Source organism: Aethalodelphis obliquidens, unplaced genomic scaffold, assembly GCF_003676395.1.
Source record: "Aethalodelphis obliquidens isolate GAN/ISIS:26980383/991018 unplaced genomic scaffold, ASM367639v1 scaffold8, whole genome shotgun sequence".
NCBI lineage: Eukaryota > Metazoa > Chordata > Mammalia > Artiodactyla > Delphinidae > Aethalodelphis > Aethalodelphis obliquidens.
The window spans coordinates 51,368,687-51,389,372 of record NW_020837952.1 but is presented as its reverse complement, the minus strand read 5'-3'; the positions used below and the strand labels follow the sequence as shown (position 1 = coordinate 51,389,372).

Genomic DNA, 20,686 nt, shown 5'->3' with positions numbered 1-20,686 from the left:
TTGGTTGTACATGTTTGTTTTTCTCTTTCATCACTTTAAGTATGTCCTGCCACTCCCTTCTCTCCTGCAGAGTGTCCACTGAAAAATAAACTGATAACCTTATGGGGATTCCTTTGTATATTAATTTTTGTTTTTCCCTTGCTGCTTTTAATATTCTTTCTTTGAATTTAAATTTTGTTACTTTGATTAATATATGTCTTGGTGTGTTTTTTCTACGGTTTATCCTGTATGGGACTCTGTGTTCTTCCTGGACTTGGGTGACTATTTTCTTTCCCATGTTAGGGAAGTTTTCCACTATAATCTCTTCAAATATTTTCTCAGACCCTTTCTTTTTCTCTTCTTCTTCTGTGACCCCTGTAATTCAAATGTTGGTGCATTTAGGGTTGTCCCAGAGGTCTCTGAGATTGTCTTCAATTCTTTTCATTCTTTTTTCTGTATTCTGCTCCTCGGCAGTTATTTCCACCATTCTGTCTTCCAGCTCACTTATTCGTTCTTCTGCCTCCATTATTCTATTATTGATTCCTTCTAGTGTATTTTTCAATTCAGTTACTGTGTTGTTCATCTCTGTTTGTTCTTTAGTTCTTGTAGTTCTTTGTTAAGCATTTCTTGTATTTTCTCAATCTGTGCCTCCATTCCATTTCCGAGATTCTGGATCATCTTTACTATCGTTACTCAATTCTTTTTCAGGTAGATTGCCTATTTCCTCTTCATTTATTTGGTATTGTAGGTTTTTACCTTGCTCCTTCATCTGTGACATATTTTTTTGCTGTCTTTTTTTTTTTTTTAAATGAGTGGGATTGTCTTCCTCTTTTACTGGTTGTTTGAACTGAGGCTTCCAACACTGGAGTTTGTAGGCTATTGGGTAGAGCTGGGTCTTGGTGCTGAGATGAGGAACTCTGTGAGACCTCACTCCGATGAATATTCCCTGGGGTCTGAGGTTCTCTGTTAGTCCAGTGGTTCCGTCTTGGATCTCCCACCACAGGAGCTTCTGCCTGACCCCAGGCTCGTTAAAACAAGATTCCGCAAGCTGCATGGGTGGCAAAAAAAAAAAAAAGAAAAAAGAGAACAATAACAAAGTAGAAAATAAAATTAGACTAGGAAACTAACATATGTTAGAAAATAATGTAAAAATAAAAATATAGGTGAATCAGCAACCGGAAAGTACATCATTACCACAATAGTAAGAAAGAAGAGGAGGGAAAAGAAAAAAATAAAAGTGAGGGGAAAGCCTTGGCTGTGGAGCGTGGGGCGTAAGCAAGGGCGAGGTTTGCGTGGTGGGCGGGGCCAATGCTCAGGACCCACAGGGCTGGAAAATGCTCCTTTCGGTGGAGTGGGGCTTAGGCTCAAGGAACAGCAGGGGCCCAGGCGTGGCCCCCACCCCTGTTCTCAGAGGGCAGGGGAACTCACCTGGGAGCCCAGCAGGCTTCCTGGGCTCGAGTGGGCGGGGCAGACGCCCTCCTCTCTTCCCCTGCTCCTCTGGTCTTGGGTCTGGGAGTGCTCCTCCCGTCTGCCTCTCCTGATCTCCCGGGCCTCAGGGTCGCTGATCTTGTCTGGCCTCCACTTCTCCTCCCCCCTCGGTCTCCCTGCGTCCTACCGGTTCACTCTGGGATTCCTCCCGGGTCAGAGTACCCCACAAGCTGCCGACAGGTGCCCTAGTTGTGGGGAGACACTAACTCCGTGTCTTCCCACACCGCCATCTTGACTCCTCCCTCCCTGAGCCTCTTTTTTTTTTTTTTTTTTGCAGTACGCGGGCCTCTCACTGCTGTGGCCTCTCCCGTTGCGGAGCACAGGCTCCGGACGCGTAGGCTCAGCAGCCATGGCTCACGGGACCAGCCGCTCCTCGGCATGTGGCATCTTCCCAGACCGGGGCACGAACCCGTGTACCCTGCATCGGCAGGCAGACCCTCAACCACTGCCCCACCAGGGAAGCCCGTGAACCTCTTTTTAAATGGCATATATTGCAAAGTATTGCAGGAACCTGGAGCTTAGAAAGAGAAACGCTTTAGAGCTGAGATGGAAGGAATAAAAGAATGATGACAGATAAAAGGATGTCTCAGAGATGGAAATTAATGGTGCAAGGAGTAGGGAGGCCCAGCCCAGGAGGGCTGGAATAGGGGTGGACAGCCTGACTCTTTGGGACAAAGCGACTCTGAGGAGTATATTTGAAATGAAATTTTAGGACGTGGTTGGTTAAGTGGTTCCATGTATGGTTTTGGTGGCCTTCCCCCTTCATGCACGAAGTTTCCTTTTCCATTTGTTGCACCAGAGAGAGAAGTAGGTGCCCGTTGGTTTCTTAAGCACAGTCATTAGTGCTCGGGATGGTTTACAAAAGAAGCATCTGTTGGGTCAGCAGCCTTTCCGGATAACCTGTGGCTGAGAGCACTCCTGCCCCGCTGTGGGTACTGGGGTGTCCTGGAGTGGATTTCTTGGTCCTCAAGGGCTCCCCCATGGCTTTTTTGGATTTCTGCAGTGTTGTAATCTGACCCCAAGGAAGTGTACTGAGAAGGTGAGAAGAGAGTCTGGGGATTATCAGTACTGGAAGGAAAAACGCCCTTCCTCTGTGGTAGCATCTGGGGGCAGATTTACAAAATACTCTGTGAAAGAGGCCCTTGATGGTAAACATTGGTCATGGACTCTTGGAGAGTCAATCAGAGGCACTAATTGGGATGTCTCCCCATAGCTCTAGAGTGTTTCACCATTGGATGTTACAATAGAATAAATAGGTAAATGGTACACTGTGTGTGATGGGTGGGTGGGTGGATGGATGAGTAAATGAAAGTGAAGGAAAGAAGAGATCCACCAGCGTGACTCGTAAACAGAAAGAACTTCTGTTCTACTTGGAGAGGCAGAAGATAGCGTACATAGCAAAGAGCAGTATCTTCTGTGTATCCGCTGGGAATCATTTTGGTACTAGTAGCAGAAAAAACAACTAACAGTGGCTTAAATAAGAGTGTATCTGTCTTGCTGTATAAGATCTTGGAGGGAGGAGGTTGTTGCCATCAGTCCTGTGGCTCAGTAACCTGGTGCTCTGGGTCGGCATCTCTGCTGGCCTTTTGGTCTCCTCATGTTTCTGCAAGATGGTTGTAGGAACTTCAAGCCTCAGCAAGTACTGAAAGCCATCCCCTCCCCCAAGAGCCACTTTTTAAACATTTACCACACACCCCTACCTATATGTCTTGCATTTGTAGCAAGTAACACCTAGTAGAGGCTCGATGTGTATCTTTTTGAATGAGTGCACAGGTGTCGTAGCTCCTTGTTAAATCTGAATTTCAGATAAATGCTTAACAATTTTTAGTATGAGTATATCCCAAATATTGCGTGTGACATGCTTATACTAAAAAAAATTTTTTGTTCATCTGAAATTCAGATCTTACTGGGTGTACTGTATTTTCCTCCTAAATCTGGCTACCCAAGGGCATAGGCGTGACTTTATGGAAACAGATTTGACGATTTGCCTCTGTTTCACAAAGTGAGGGCCACCTGTTTGAATCCTTCTTAAGCGTATGGGATGAGGTGGAAATTGGGGCATTGATTGTGCACAGGGTTGAAACAATTTATCTAGAGGGAAACATGAAATTGGAATTAGTAGTTAGTGATGGAGAATTAACTCAAAATTCAATAAATCGTGGATGGTTTGTAACTCCTTAGAGATATTTCTTAGTGTTGGTTTCAGAGCAGTGAAAAGAAAGCTCATTGCCAGCCGGGACCCACAGCATGTCAGTACGGGGTCATTTGCTCAGTGACATCTGTCTGTGATCACGGGAGAGATTTGAGCTGTGTCTGAAAGTAGGGCAACTTTAGCCTGGTGTGTCTGATGCCACTGGGGTTGCAGATGGGGGTCTGATTTTCTATCCCTGCCACCTGTCACTGGACGGGGGAGTTTGGGAGAGAGAATTTTGGACCCTAGAACTTGTTTGAAATGCGAATTCTTGGACTCCACTCCAGACCCACTGCCTTGGAGGTGTAGGGCCCTGCGTTCTCACATTTTAGCCAGCCCGCAAGGTGACTCTGATGCCCACTTAAGTTTGAGAGCTACTGTTTTAGTTGGTGGAGAAGCCATGGAAGAATGTTTGCCTTGCAGTCAGCAAAAGGGCCACTGCAGTTTCAGGGATGGGAGCACAGCTGGCCTGGAGGGACCACTTGTGGACGAGGTAATCGCCCAGGTGTTACCCCGATATCAGGGTACCAACCTGCCCTTAGGAATATTAACTCAAAGAAGCAGGATCTGTGGTGCCTCTGAGGAGCAGTGGGGAGGGCTCCGGGGATGGTGGAATGGCTCATGTAGATGTGAAGATGTGGGGAAAGACCGATGGTAAGTAAGTACCATGGGTTCTAGTCCTGCCCCGGCCAGGACCTTGCTGCCCAGTTGCTTGCTTCTTTTTAGACCTCAATTTCTGATTGTGTAAAATGAGGATTTCAGAGGAACAGCCTAACTCTGATTCTTTTTAGCCCAAGCTTCTCATGCAAAAGACCAAGAGAGCAGAAGACAAGGATTCCCACTAGCTGAGTGTGTCTTTGGGTCCCCCTCCTTGCATCCAGTCCCCTTCCTGTCCATGTTACCCTCATTTGGTCTACCCCACTGGCACAAGAGTTCTTCTGGCAGCGTGCCTCCTGAGGACATGAGTTGGGGACTGCCTGTGACTTGAATTCCAGAGGACGACCTGGAGTGAGCCGGGGGGCCTTGGAGGACTTCAGAGCTGAGTTGACATTCCTAAACTGTGGGGTGGACAGGGGGAATGCTGGATGAGCAGACTAACCTGCTGGGCCTCACTTTTTCCATCTGAGTAAAGGGCTGAGGATCCCAGACTCAGCAGGGTGTGTGGTGATGAAATGAGGCGAGGCCTTGAGTGACCAGTTCTCTCCCACCCCTCCTGCCACTCCTGACAGGATCATCCCAAAGACCCCTCACTCATGCCGCCTCTGCATCTTCAGAGGCCGCTGCTCAGGACACATGAGGTCGCCATCCTGTAACCTTCCATAATCTGAGATGGCTTACGTTGGAATTCAGGGCGCCCAGGAGGCCAGAGTGAGGTTTGAGTGGGCCAGATTGCTGCGTGCTGTTGGCTGGTCTGGGAGGGGCCGGTGATGGGCCTACGTGAGGACAAGTTGGGTGGCAGCATGGGATGATGTCATGGTCCATTTTACCTGGACACTGCAGATTTTTTCAAGTTTCTTTTGTTTTTCTTGTCTTTGGTTTGTTACTCAGGCACATTTGTATTACACTTATCAGTTGAGCATTCATATGTTCAAAAGAGTTATTACTTGTCTGTGTCTCCGGTGTGGTGTCTTTTGTCTCGGTTTTGACTTTGTCCGTTTGATCCTAGGAAGTAGGTATAATTCTTTCCCCTGGTTTACAGATGAGGCCACAGGCTTCGTGTGAGGGAAGGGGGTATTCCCAAGGGTGCACAGGCAAAGAAACCAAGATTTGAGCTAGTTTGTCTGATTCCAGAGCGGACACTTCCATTTTTCCAGGCAAAGATCAACCTTTTCATTTATTTGGAGTTATGTGATCATGTGATAGCATAGGGAGACAGACCATTTCTGTCCTGCCGGTCACTATATACCCTTGCAGCTGTCTTAGCCAACTTAGTAGAAAAGCAGGAGGCCGTCCTCAGTTGCCTGGACCAGTTTGCAAGATGGTCCAGTTCATCATTATTGACTGGTGGGGGCTGATTTTTAATGCTGTCAAAGAATAAACAGATACAGGGGTTTACCATTTATAACTTAAGAAATTTATACCTGGGAGGGGAGGAAGCCCAAAACAAAACCACCAACTAGGTAATTAAGGAGCTGTCAGATTAAATAGAGCGTCAACCTGGTTCGCAGTGTCCAGCCGCGTGTGTGCTGGCTGGTGTGTTTAAAAATAAACCACCAATAACTACCGTAATGAGTGAACCCCAGACTGTAACTGATGTGCTTCCAAAAGCCAGAGGTGGTGCGACGCATTTCTATACTAGTGGCGTAGCCAAGGTGGGAGGTTCTTAGTGAAAGGCTGTCTGGGGACACATTTTAATGTGATTCCAGGAGGAAGTGGAGATAGCCCTCTCGTTTTTGTTTATCCAATTCGGGGGAGGCAGGGGGAGCTGGAAATTTTTAAAAAACCTGCTCCATCCATTTCTTTAATGATCATCTGAACAGCTAAACCTTCTGGGACTATTACGTATAATTGTTCTCTAAGCTGCATCCATTTTCCCTGCTCTGCAGATATATCTGTTTCCTCTCCTCCTCTTTAAATAAAACTGATTAATTATAAGAAATTGATATGAAATGAAGCTCCGAGCTTCTTAGCAGTTCTCAGCCCCCAAGTGATGCGACGTTGCTCTCAAGATGGAGAGGGGAGATTTGGAGGACAAACAAAAACAAATTAGCCGTGGGGATAGCAGCTTAGATGGCTGTAAATGCGTAATTGTCATTGTCGCCCTCACCAAATACACCTCTGTGAGTACAGCTGCCACGTGAGGCAGATTCCTGAAGGCACTGGAGTCTGGGCCATAGGAACATGATTTAAACTTGACTGTGGTCGAGGCTGCTGAGGGATGTTGGGGGCCAAGGTTACTGGCTCTTCTTCCCCCTGTTAATGCCTCTACTACCTTTTTTTGTTGTTGTTTGTTTTGTTTTTAAAGACTAGTATGTTACTAGCTTTTGTCGCTGGCCTCAGTAGGTTGCATGATACCCATATGTGTGTACACACACACACACACAAACACACACACACACACACACACACATATTCTCCCTCTCTCCATCCTTCTCTCCCTCCATTCTTCCACTCCCCTTTCCATCCCTCCATCCGTCTCTCTGCCCCTCCATTCTTCCACTCCCCTCTCCATCCCTCCATCCCTCTCTCTGCCCCTCCATTCTTCCACTCCCCTCTCCATCTCTCCATCCCTCCATCCCTCTCTTTCTCAACTGCTGTGACTCTACCCAGCCTTGGTTTCCTCCAATTCTCTACCTGTTCATTGCTATGCCTTGGCCATCTTTGGAGCCAAGTTGAGATTTCCTGATATTTTTCCATCCATGATGGAGTAGAGGGTGTGGCTCACCTAGTTGCCCAGCGGACTGTCATTCTGCAATGTCTCATAGCCAGTGGGTCCCTGGCCTCCGTGAACACTTCCCTTGAGGGCCTCAGGTCCCATGGACCGTCTGATCCTGCCTCTGCCTCGAGACTGCTTGGATGCTCGGGGAAGGACCATTTCTCCAGCTGAGGCTGACATCCTTACTGGTCCAAGGCTGTTCATGTCCAGTGTTAGGCCTGGCATCCAGGTTCCTAGCTTCCCTATGAAGGTAGCATCCTTCACCTTGTTCTTCACTCCACAAGCTGTTGAATGGGGTACAGGAGTGATTAAAGCTCTCTAGAGGCGAACTACCTGGGGTTGAATCTTGGCATTAGCTTCTACGGGTTGGATGATTGGGACAAGTTACTCTGCTTCCCTGGACCTCAATTTCCTCGTCTGTAAAATGGCACACCACTAAATATGCAGCAAGCATGAGCTCTTGTCTTTATTTTGTGAAACCTGGAAGAAGCAGCCTTTATTTAAACCCCACATTTCTGCTCGCGTTCCCCTGCTCTGTGCTCTTTTCTCTCTGTCTGCTCTCAGGGGTGTTTCTGCTCATGTCATTTGGCTGGAGGTGGCACGAATTTCTTTCTGAACAGCACCGTATGAATTAGTCTACTGTGGGCGGCTTACCTCCCTTCTCTACAGTAAGATGATCAATGCCATTCCTGGTTTCCAGAGCATTCTTCAGACTTTTATTCCATTTGGTGTTTTAGGACACATTTAAATGCAAGTATGAAGAATTGGGATTGAGGCTGGGTAGTAGCAGAGTATTGTAATACAGAGGTTAGAACCCTTGAAAGAGATCAATCCAGTCTGCTCTTGGAGTCTCCGTTTCATACTCTTTCGCTGCAGCTACAATTTGTCCTTCCGTCCCTCTGTCCTTCCATCCCTCCGTCCCTCAGCTCTGGCAGTTGACAAACTTGGTAGCCCCAAGGCCACACTTTGCCCTTGCACCTTAGCACAGACTCATTTCTCTCTTCTGTCTTGTTTCCACGTGTTCACCTTGCAGAACTGCCACCCCTCTGAGGAATTAAGTTGGAGTCAGGTGTTTCTCATCCCGTTACCTCTCCTACAATGCCTGGCATGCTCATGCCTTCTCTGTGCCTAGCAGGGTGCCTCATACATGGTACGGGCTTAGTAAATGATGAATGAATGATGTCCTAAAACAAGGGTTTGGAACAGTTTGTTATCAGTGCTCTTTTCCAGTTCTGTGATTTGTTGCTTTGGAAATGTCTAGAAACTATAACTGGTCTTTTGAGAAGAAAATCACACAATATTTATATTCTACTCTCATACCCCACTGTTGGGGCAATGACCTGTTGAAATGTGTCCCTGGTTTTCAAGAACTTTGCTCTCTTCCCTGAACCTCTCTACTAGGTTTTCACTCCATACCACCCTTCCTTTATTGTAATTTATTGTGTATGTTTTTATTTGGTGTTTGGATTGTGGTCTCCCTTTCCTGTGGCCTATGCCTAAGCCTGGCTTTTCCACCAAACAATAGCAGTGCCTCACACATAACACACACTCAACAGATAAATAAATGTCCCCTCCCAATTCCAAAAAAAAAAAAAGAACTTTGCTCTCTCTTTCTGTAGCGTATGAGACCTCCTCAGTGCCCTTGAATCATCATGCCCGCCGTTGGGGCCACCTTCCTTGATTCATTCTACTCCGATCAAAGCAGTGCAGTTGGAATGCTGTTAATTCCTCAGAAACCACTTGCATCGTTTTGTTCCTCTGCTCAGGAGAATTGAATGGGTTTCTGGTGCCCATTGTGTCTGGTCTTAAACGCCCAAGTTGAAAGGACCATTCATGGTCCCCCAGGAACCCCCTGCGCTCTGTAGTTGTCAGCGCCACCTTCCTTCTCCAGGCAGCCCCACCTCCGTTTTGTCCCTTTTCCCATGACACGTAGTATGGCTTCTGCGTCTTTAATTTAAACCATTGTTCTTCCTAACTTGCTGAGTACCCTGGTCAAACCATGTCCATGGTCATCCGTTAGACCCAGATCTAGCTATTTCCTAGGGTCAAGGTCAGGATTTCCAGTTTGGGTTTCCCGTGTAATTCTTTGATTCACTGACTCCTTAAAAACTAAACGCGTTTTAATATAATTTGCGTTATATTATTCTGCATTCTCAAATATTTTTTACCTCCTTGAATTACTTGTAAATGCCTTGCTTTCATGAGCTATCGTCTTCCGCTTCTTTGGAAACCGCCCATGGTAACTCTTTGCTTATAGAGTTACTCAGACAGACATTTGTTGAACGACGATTGCATTTTCCAGATAGGAGCGCAGACCCCAGGGACAGTGGAGTTAGATAATGACTGTGAAATTTTCCTCGTTTTTTCCACCTAGTAAGAGTCTGGCAAGAGAAGAAGGAACATCACGTTAGTGTTGTGATTAATTCTAAGGGGAAAGTTTAATTGGTCCCAGGGCTCTCTGTCATGCTGTACCTGGGCAAGGGACGTTATCCTCAAGGGCATTTCCGTTTCCGTTGGTGATGCTGCCCTGACCTGCTGGCTGGGTCGAGGAAGATACGCTGTATGAAGGAAAGGTGCTGATTTGGGTCTGATACAATCCTCAGCCTTCAAGCAGCAATCCCAGTGTCACCTCCTGCAGCAGAATCATGGAATTTAAAACTGGGAGGGGTCTTTTGAGGTTGCCTTGACTACTCCAGCCATGCATACATACATTCACGTATCCAACAGATATATATCAGCTGACGACTCCATGCAAGGTTTTCCACGAGGCACCATTAAGAGGCTGTTAGGAAGCGTGAAATCCAATTTGGAGAACAGGCATCCATCAAATGGGGGGTCCTGAGGGTTGTCCTGATTCTACCATTGAATGGCCTGCAGTGAAGGTTTTTGAAAATTGGTGCATTGCAGTGGAGAATGTGTAGAGCTACCCAATCATGGTGTCTGGACAACCCTGAATAGAGGAGAATGAGTTATGATGATAGACAGCTACTGGCTCAACAAAGAGCAGTTTTAATCTGAGTAGTCTTGGCGTGTTCAATGCAATTAACTACGGAGGGTAAAATTATCTAGACCCTGGGTGCAAGTCCCAGTGTCACGCTTTTTAGGTCTGTGACTCTCTGGTAAGCTATTTAAGCAACCGGAGCACTGGTCAGAGGCAGCTCTTTCGGAGCAAAACGATGATGTTTTTAGGCTCTAGGAAATACGGGTTTGAATCCTAGGTCTGCCACAACTGAGTGGGATGTCTTTTGAGAAGTCATTTACTTCCTGTGTCATTTACTTCCTGTGTCTCGTGTCCCTCAGTGGTATAAAGACGGTAATGATTTTGATGGGTTGACTTGTCCCCCTCAACATTCTTATGTTGAAATCCTAACCCTCAGTATCTCAGAATGTGACTATGTTTGGAGATGGAATCTTGAAAGAGGTAATTAAGGTAAAATAAGGTCACGTCCAGTATGACTGTTGTCCAGTATGGACAATATGACTGTCCTGATCCAGTATGACCGTTGTCTTTATAAGAAGGGGAGATTGGGACACAGACAGAGGAAGAAAGGAATATGTGAAGATACAGGGAGAAGATGGCTGTCTGCAAGCCAAGGAGAGAGGCCTCAGGAGAAACCAACCCTGCCAACACCTTGTTCTGGGACTTCCAGCCTCCAGAACTGTGAGGAAGTAAATTTCCCTTGCTTAGGATACTCTGTGGTCCTTGCTTATGGCAGCCCTAGACACCTACTCCAACGTGACGGTCACCTGAAGAGGTACAGTGACTCAGAAGACGTGTTGTCATATGATGTCTAGGTTAAGGTGTGTGGCACAGGGCAGGCATCCTGGCAAAGCCACGTAAAACAGGTCCAGGCTGGCATCTCCATCCAGGTCTCCCACTGCCACCTTCTGTGGCACCATTTCTGGTGGATAGACTCAGGGTCTGGTGTACCATCAAGTTCACTAGATTCCTTTATAAATGCCAGCTCCTCTGAGTGTCAGCAGCTTCTCTTCAGTCTGTGGAGGCTGGTCACATGGCAGTGCTAGGCTCTACTGAAAGCACCTTTTCTCCTCCAGGCCATGTGGTGGTTGAGTCCTGAGCTATCCATCCTGGGAAATGGTCAAAGACCTTTTTCCTAAGGGTCCTACAAGGTGATATCTGGGGCCGCATCGTTCTCAGCCCTTCAGACTTCGTCAGCCTGCCCGAGTGTCTCTACCTCTGAAAAACCTTGGCTTGGTCCAGGCTGGCACATGTGCCCAAATGTCCATTTGATGGGTCTCTGCTTGGAGATTCTGCAGACGTTTTCAGAGCCGAGGACACATTGGTTCCCTCATTTTTATCTCTCTGGCTTTCTCAGATGTGCTCGCTGTTGTTGATTTTCATGAGGGTACTTGCCCAAGGCCTGCACAGTACTACTAAAATCACAACAGTGACATCAGCCACTTGGGTGTGTGGGTAGCCAGTGGGAGTCAGCTCCATCTGGAAACTAAAAAGAGAAACACAATCCTCTTCTTCTTTTCCTTCCCCCGGACTTTTCTGTATCTTTGCAGGTAGATGGGGCCAAGTAGGGAATTTACAAATTGACACTTTTTTTTTCCCCAAGCAGCTTGATGTTTTAAAAAAAGTTCCTTTGATTCCAGAGAACTGGGAGCAGGGAGTAAGCTTGGCCGGGAAGCCAGAGCGATGGGAGAGAGCTGGTGGTGGAGGGTTGCTGATGCATATGTGCCTGGAGTCCTGTGTGCTTGGAAAACCTCGGCTGTACACTGCAGATGTAGCTGTAAACCCCAGCAAGAGGAACCTGATAACCATTTCCAGCTGTTAACACCTGGAGACTTCCAAAGTTATTATGAAAAGAGCATCTCTGGCAAGCCAAACTTTATGAATTTTGTTATTTTAGGTCAAATACTGTTCCTACTCATCTGGGCATTCCGTGTATTTTATTGATGGACACGCAGTAAAACCATCAGGCTACTGGTGCCAGAGGGCATGGGAGGTGTCCCTTTAGCAATTGGCAGGAGGACGACAAAGATAAAGGCACATCCCACTCCTATCAGGGTGGTAAGGGAGGGGAGTGGCTTTTCCCCTTCTTCCCATTTCTTTATTAGTCATAACATTATTCAGCTGGAACTGGTCTCTGTGTGCCAACTCTGGATCTCCTGGAGATGATTGAATCCTTACTTGATGATGGAGGTAATGATTTCTTTTTCAGTCTGCCTTCAACCTGCAGTGTTACCAGGATGTGAACTGGTGTAGGATCATGAAGACTCTGTGGTGGTAGCTGCCTTAGGGCAGACAAAGGCCAATGCATGGGTTTATACCTGTGCATTTTGAGAACAAGAACTTCTAATGGTAGGTTAGTTGTGCAAATGATCTAGGACCCAGGCATCTTGTCTTGATTTGCTGAATCCTTTCTTTAAAGCTATTCAGTCATTCTTTGCTAAGAATCTCCCCCACTCCCTCCACAGGGGAGTCCAAAATTACATCACGTTGTTTATTAATTGTATTAGTGTTTATGAGGCCAAGACTTACTTGCTCCAGGTCACGCAGTGGGTTGCTGGCAGAGCTGGGACTTGAACATGTGACTTCCTTCCCAGCCTGATGCTGTTCCCCTTATACAGAGCTACTTTTGCCACTTTCTAGGAGTCCTCATCTTTCTACTCCTGCCTCTGCACTGCAGAGGGTGCCCCGAGAGGGAGCCTTCCTGGGCTCTGACGAGAGGGTCCGTCTTAGCCATTGGAGGCCTGTGTCGGGATGTGGGCCGGTCCTTGTGATTCTCCTTTGCTATAATGGGAAGCAGCCCTCAGAAGAGAAAGACTTGCATTTGTATGCAGCCAGTCGGATGGCGTTGAAATAAACGCAGCACAGATCAAACTACACACAGCCAGCACGTTGCGGGGAAGAGGAACCGAAATGGAATGCTGATTTTTCTCACCACCTTCTTTAGAAACTTTCTTCCTCGCCACCCACCGGATGATGCTGGCTGTTGGGGCAGTCTAGCATTGAGATGAAACGCTTAGGTTTGGGAGACAGCCCTGTGTTCAAATCCATTTATCGATGGATGTATTTCCTATTTATAGTCTGTGGGACCCTTAAGGGAAGTCACTTTTCTGAGCTTCAATCCTTTTATCTATAAACTGGGCCTCTTAACGTCTCGCTTATAGATTTTAAGAGAGTTAAAATAATAGATGAACATAAAGTGCTTTGCACAGTGCCTCGAACATATTAGCATTCAGGAACGGGTCGGTGCTATTCTCATCAGCGGCAGCGGCATTGTTTCGACTGCCTCATTGACTTGGATGGATGTGGGAGTGTACGTAATAAAGTACCCAGTCTAGAACCTGGCCTCTGGTTATCGTTAATAAATGAAAGCTGTTGTAGTCGTGTGGGGAAGCTCAAAGATCTGAGTAATTCAGCAGAAACCACAGAACTGGAGGAATCTGGGACTTAGATTCTTCTCCCAGCCCCGTCTCAAAAGAACTGGACGGCCCTGGGCCAGTTGTTTTGTTTTATGACCTCACATTCTGCATCAGTTGCATGGGGGTAACTGAGCTCTGTGGGATACTGAAAAGAGAACAGAGGTGAGGTGCCTAGCTCGCTGCTGGAATAAAGCCAGGGCTCCATCAACGGCCGTCGAATCTGAATTGCTGGTCCCATCAGCATCGCTCTTTCTGGAGAGTAAACTGTTGGTTCATCCCAAGAACTATAAATCGTGCTTAGCCTTTAACTCAGTGATTCTATTTTTAGGAATGTACTGTTCTCACGTACAGATTCTAAAGGAAAAGGTGGAGCTGGGTAGAGTGGAGCCTGTCAGAGGGCTTCACAGCAGCGCTGTTTACAGCAGCTCAAATTGAAGACTCCACACGTACCCAGCGTTGTCAGGCATCTTGGGTGTTTTAATACCACAGAGCCCTCTGGGGCTGTGGGGAATGTCAGGTGCCTGGGAAGCGGACGTGGCTTTCAGTTTGGGGGGTGTCCCATTTGGGAGGGAGTTGAGCGGTTGTGGGAAGGCAGTGACCCTCTATTTTAACTGAGGTCCAGGGAGGGCTGGCGGTGTTTGAAATCATTCCATTGAGCACCATTCCCTGTGGGTCCCCTGCTTTGGTCACAGCCAAGGCACTGCCTTGGAACCTCTGCAGGGCCTGTCCCGTGGCCTCAGGGGTCAGGAGGCAGTGCCAGAGCAAATCCAGCTTGTTCAGATACGGGACTGCTTAGGTGCCACCTAGGTGATTCCTTTGGCAACAAGTGACATTCGGCAAAGGGCACGGCTGACAGAGGCCTTGAAGAGGCGGGTGTTGCAGGGAGAATGTGATGCACAGAGAGGGTAGGAGGGCAGGGAGCCTGGGAGTAGCTGCAATTGTATGTGTAAAGGCCGTTCTGTGTGCAGACCCTGGGCAGAGGCTTGTGGGTGCAGGACAGAGGGATGGTCTCCTCTGCCTGGGTTCTCTGATGGGCCTTGTGCTTGGGGAATGGGGCTTGGTCACACGAGACTCGGGGATCCCCCAGTGGCACCGAGAGTGTGCCCAGAAGGGTGACGATCGTACATCCTCAGAGAACCAGCAAGGCACAGTGTTCACGAAGCTTTTGGCCCCGAGTGAGCACTCAGTGTGTCAGTTGCCTCCCCACCTCCTAGAGGTGGGGGTCGAGGGGTGGTTATTTCAGCACGTGGCCTTTTTAGACATATTACAGTAATCATCTGGTCAGAATTTCGGGGAAAGCTCCCAATTTCCGGTGCCGTCCGGCTGTCCACTGATGCGTACTCATCCCTGATTGCAGCTCTACAAATATAGGTATGCGTCTTTGGAAACATTTGAATGGAATTGGGGGCGGGGGGGGGCTGCAAATCGTTACATCTACCAGCTGGTTATTCCTTCTTTTCATAAAGTCATTACAGCCTATGATAAAAGAAATGAGAGTCAATAAAATGGGGAATTAGGCATGTGGTAATTGCTAAGATTTAAGACCTAAAAGTTTGGCAATTCAGTGCTTTAGCGATCTTATTCTATCATCCGTCCGCTTGATGTCCTTTAGCCAGCAGCTCCATATTGAGGATAATTCAGCCTGGTACACAGATCCTTTCGTGATTTGGCCCGTGGCTTTGCCTCCTCAGCTGGTTTCCTCTTTCTGACATTTTTCTTTAACATTCCTGAAGGTGTACCTCAAACAGTGTATGTGTATAAATTTCCTGTGGCTGCTATAACAGATTACTACAAATTTAGCCCCTTAAATTAATACAGATTTATTCTTGTATACTTCTAGAGGTCAGAAGCCCAGCATCAGTCTCTCTGGGCTAATGTCAAGGTGTTGGCAGGGCTGCATTCCTCGGCTTGTGGCCCCTCCCTCCGTCTATGAAGCACATGTCTCCAATCTCTGCTTCTGTTTTCACAATGACTTTTTCTCCGGTGCCAGCTCTTCCTGCATCTCTCTTGTAAGGATTTTGTGATTGTGTCAGGTCTGGACAGATAATCCCGGATGATCTCCCCATGTCACGATCTTTAATCGTACCTACAAAAAAGACCTATAAAAAGACCTAAAAAAGACCTATAAGTCTTTTTTGCCTTATAATGTAACATTCGCAGATTCCAAGAATGAGCACTTCGGCATCTTTGGGAACTATTATTCAGCCTACCCTCATGTGTCTTTGTGTCTTGTGTTCTTGCTGCCTCCGATGCCTTTTCCTGCCTGTTTGCCAGGCTAACTCCTATTCAGAACCCAGCCTCAGGGTCTTCTCTGTAAGAATTCCTTGGACCTCCTTCCTTTCCAGTCCCATTGATCTGGTAATGTTCCTCTCCTCCTTGCCTACCTAACATCTTGCACCTGTACCCTTAGTAGCATTATCACACACCATATAGTTGTCAGTTTGTCTCTCTGTCCCAGTCGTCCTTGCAGACAGGGACTGCATTGTAACCACCTTTTATTCCTACCACATAGACCCATGGCTGCACTCCGTAGGCACTGGTTGATGGCTGTTCAGGGGACCAGGGCAGGAGCACACCTCCTACCTTGAAGACATTGCCAAGGAGAAGCCCTTTGTCCTGATTTCCATGCAGCCTTGTGGGCCTAGAATTGCATTTCCTCCTGGGACCTGAGTCCTTTGGGCTTCAGCATGTCCAGATCCCATGTTTTCCTGTCCCTTCTGCTGTCTAATTCCCTTTGTTGGACTGCAGGAGATCAGCCTAACGAAGTGAGAGCAAAGAGACAATTTCCAATTCACACGTATATTGCTTTGCTTTTCTGTTTCTTGGCGAGGCTCTGAGGACAGGGGTGGCTGCAGAAAATGTTCTTTCATCTAAATGATGTCCCTGTGGGGAGCTGGATTTGGACTTTTTGCTGGGCTGTGGAGAAGAGTGGGTATGGTAGACTCATGAGCCCAGGAACAATGAAGACACAGAAGTCAATGCAGAAACTGCAAGTTCGATTCAGTCAACATTTATTGAGAACATACGGTGTGTCTGCTCCCATGCTAGGGCTTGGCGTCCAGAATCAATGTCTAGCATTTATTAAGTAGTTATTACGTGCCAAACATTAGTCCTAGTTCTTTCATTCTATCACATCCTTGACTTGATAGAACTGCCCTGGGAAATATAGGCCCCATGATTATCTGAGTTTTACAGATGAAGAAACTGAGGCAGAGACAAGTTGCCTTAAATGTTTTCAGTCGTGCTCCAGTAAGTGGCATGGGCCCCAGAGCCCACTGCTGTACCACCTTGCTGATGGAGAAGACTCAGTCTCTCCCCCCAAAATACTCATGGTCTGGAGGTGGCATCTGAACTGATAGCACACTGGAGGGCGAGTGGATCCACGGGTGGCCAGAGGCTTCAGAGGGCATCCCAGGCAGAAGCAGTTAAATAAACAAAAGCAGGGAAGTGTGAAGGTGATTATTTTGTCCAGGGAAGAGTGAGTAGCAATTCAGGATGGTATCGGTGGCTTTTAGAGTTGTAGGAAAGATTGACAAAGAACGAGAGACCTGGAGGGACGGGAGGGTGTAGCCAGAGAACGCATTTCCCAATCTGTGGTCTGGAGGTGAGCAGCTGTAGGTGAAGATGACGATGACAGTAATGTCTCTCAAACTGTGATTTTGTTAGAACGCAGACTCTGATGCATAAGCCTGGGGTGAGCTGGTGAGTCTTCCTTTGTGATGAGCTCCCGGGTGATGCTGATGTAGTCGGTACCTGGGTCATACTTTGAGCAGCGAGGTGTAGGGGGGATGAAGGTGCTACAGGGAGTGTGGGCGAAGGTGCTTGGAAATGATGCCCTTATTTTGCCGTCAGGCTAGAGGGTTGGGCGGGTCTGTGATAATGTTCTCAAGAAGAATGGCAGTAGGTGGAGAGGAAGATGGGGAGGGGGGGCAGAGCTATTCCGCAAGAGGAGGAAGAACCTGGAGTTTTGCAGGTTCATAGGAGGCCGTTGGAAAGAGAGTGGTGCACCAGTGACAGTTAGGCTCGATGACATGACGGCAGGTTCCCTGTAACAGTGGTTTCACCAGAGGGAAGCTTAGTTTTCTCTCACATCCGAGAAGTCAGGGTGTTGGCAGTGTAGCGTGGTGCGGTAGTTTAACGGTATCGCTAGATCCCAGGATACTATCTTGCAATTCTCCCATCCTCAGCTGTGCGTCAAAGCACCTCGGTGTCCATCGTGGCTCTTGGGTGTCAACATCCTTGTAGGCCAGCAGCCAAGAAGAAGCAGGGAGAAGGCCAGGACGGGCGCACATCTCAGAGGGCAGACTGCCTCTGGGTGGCCTTCCTGAAGTCCCACAGCCATGCTTAGCTGCCCTAGAGGCTGTCGGGTATACAGTCTTTTCTCTGGCTGCTTTACTCCCCTGAATGGAAGCCGGGTTCTCTTCCTAAGCAGACAAGGGAGAGTGGCTCTGGGCTGGCAACTTGGCCGGCCTTGCCGCAAGTGGAATCCATGGTGAGCATGTAAAGGTGGGGTGGGGGGGAGTGGATGTCAAATTAATCAGATTTCAGAGCACACCTGAGTGATGGCCCCCTATGCTCATGGGGCTCTGAATGTTCTCTTGCCCTCTGCTTGTCCTAGTTCCTTAGCGCATCTCTCTCCTCTACCATAGAAAACCTATCCAAAACCTTCTTACCCTACATTGCCACCTCCTCTGAGAAGTCCACTCGGACTCTTGAATCAGAATCTGTCCTCCATCCCCTGAATGGAGCGTGGTCTTGGCACCTCCATCAGCCTTCATTTCATTCCATTTTATATTTTATTTAGTCATTTGCACACGTACCTCTTCAGATTTCGAGGCAGCATCTGTCCCCCAACACGGTGCCTGGCATAGAATGAATTCCCAGGACATTTTTTCTTTTTTTTTTGCGGTACACGGGCCTCTCACTATTGTGGCCTCTCCCGTTGCGGAGCACAGGCTCCGGACGCGCAGGCTCAGCGGCCATGGCTCACGGGCCCAGCTGCTCCGCGGCATGTGGGATCCTCCCGGACCGAGGCACAAACCCGTGTCCCCTGCAGCGGCAGGCGGACTCTCAACCACTGCGCCACCAGGGAAGCCCTCTCAAGACATTTTAGTTAAACTTCAGTGAGTAGTTACACTTGAGTGATCAAGCTGCTGGCGTATGGTGCTGGGTGATTTTCCTGAAATAGGGCTTCTCAAACTCTAGACTCCATCAGAATCAGCTGGAGGGCTGGTTCTAACAACTCCCCCTTCCCCCAGTTTCTGATTTAGGAGACTTGGGGTGCCTAAGGCTGTGCATTTCTAAGAAGTTTCCAGATGATACTGATACTGCTGGCCCCAGGACAACCCTTCAAGAGATCATTGTCCTTGAGAAACACCCAGATTTGTTTCTTTCCCCCCCGGAAAACGTGCGATGTAAATTAGGCCTGAAAATAGACATGGGAATTCAATACAGGAATATTAAGTCAATGGATGAACTAGTAGAGAAATGTCTGAGGTCAAGAGTGCATTAGAGTTTTGTTTCAATTTTTTTCTCAAACAAATCTCCTATATCACCTAATCTTAGATGCTGCCAATTGTAAGACACACCATTATTTTATATAAAGCCAAGAAATTTTAAAAGGCTTTTAATTAAGCTGTGACACAATGCTTTCTCATCCTTTTGAATCTTTTATACTTATTGTTTTTTATTTTTTTAACATCTTTATTGGAGTGTAATTGCTTTACAATGGAGTGTCAGTTTCTGCTTTATAACAAAGTGAATCAGCTATACATATATTCCCATACTTATTGAAAGAGCCCTTTTAGACCTAGTTAGGTGGGTTTTATCATATTTTACTGCTGTGCCTACATATGAAGGAAAATATGGGCAAGCATGTTGGTTCAGGTATTTTTTTAAATTAATTAATTAATTTATTTTTGGCTGCATTGCTGCCCACAGGCTTTATCTAGTTTCGGCGAGCAGGCGCTACTCTTCATTGCGGTGCGCGGGCTTCTCATTGAGGTGGCTTCTCTTGTTGCGGAGCACAGGCTCTAGGCACGTGGGCTTCAGTAGTTGTGGCATGTGGGCTCAGTAGTTGTGGCTCGCAGGCTCTAGAGCGCAGGCTCAGTAGTTGTGGCACAGGGGCTTAGTTGCTCCGCGGCATGTGGGATCTTCCCCGACCAGGGCTCGAACCCTTGTCCCCTGCATTGGCAGGTGGATTCTTAACCACTGCACCACCAGGGAAGTCCCAGTTCAGGTATTCTTAAAGCTTCTTCGCATTGAGCCTCACTCTTTGGAATTCCTTCTCTACGGTGTCATTGCCGTCTGTGTTTTCTCTATTGTACTGTCCTCCATGTCGTTATGAGCATCAGATCGCTTGTAAGAATCCTGAGAAAGCATTTGTACCCACTTTGCAGCGCTGTGGAGCTAGCTTACTCCTGGCTCCTCTTTTGGGAATGTTGTGGACACACTGGACCCTCCACCTGCCCCTTCCCACAACCATGTGGGGCATAGGGGTTAAAAAGTGACCCCCCCCCCGCCCCCGCCACTGTCTCCAGGATTTTCATGGAAGCCACTGACACCTGTTGTGAATGTGCTAGCAGTGCAGCTGTGTTACCACTGCTGTATGCTCTCTAGTTATTGCTGGAGGCTACTTGATTTCAGAGATGTTAGAATGTGAAAAACAGTTTGTCCTAGAATTAGTACATTTTTTAAAATATCCACCACGTGCTGGGCACATGCTTCACTGTCATGGCTTTTTGTATAATCCATCTCAGTTAACATTTACGACGGTTGTCAGAGGTCAGCGTTGTGACCTCAGGTTTAGAGATGAGGGCCTTGGATCCCCAGTAAACATGCAGACAGGCGGCATGCATTCACTTTTCAGATTTATTGAGCTCCTACTATGTGCCAGTCACCATTCCATATACTGGGAATACTGAAGTGGAAAATAGGTACAGTCGGCCATCCGTATCTGCAGGTTTCACATCCATGGATTCAACCAACCATAGATCAAAAATACTCTGGGAAAAAAATTCCAGAAAATTTCAAAAAGCAACACTTGAATTTGCCGCACGCCAACAATTGTTTACACAGCATTTACATTGTCTTAGATAAAATAAGTAATCTAGAAGTGATGTAAAATACACAGGAGGATGTGTATAGGTTAAATACTATGCCATTTTATATAAGGGACTTGACATTTTGGTATTCACGGGCGGGTCCTGGAACCAGTCCCCCACAGATATCAAGGGATGGCTGGTTATAAGATTGAA

The 20,686-nt window shown here is 47.3% G+C and overlaps 1 protein-coding gene and 1 non-coding gene across 2 annotated transcripts in view; both read left to right on the top strand.

The window, feature by feature from the left end:
• Positions 1–20,686, top strand: part of LARGE1 (LARGE xylosyl- and glucuronyltransferase 1) — a 587,913-nt gene that overhangs the window by 199,297 nt on the left and 367,930 nt on the right. The gene's annotated exons all lie outside the window — the stretch shown is intronic.
• Positions 14,128–14,265, top strand: LOC113621354 (small nucleolar RNA SNORA76). The gene has a single exon (XR_003433143.1). It is a non-coding gene; the product is annotated as a small nucleolar RNA SNORA76 (small nucleolar RNA).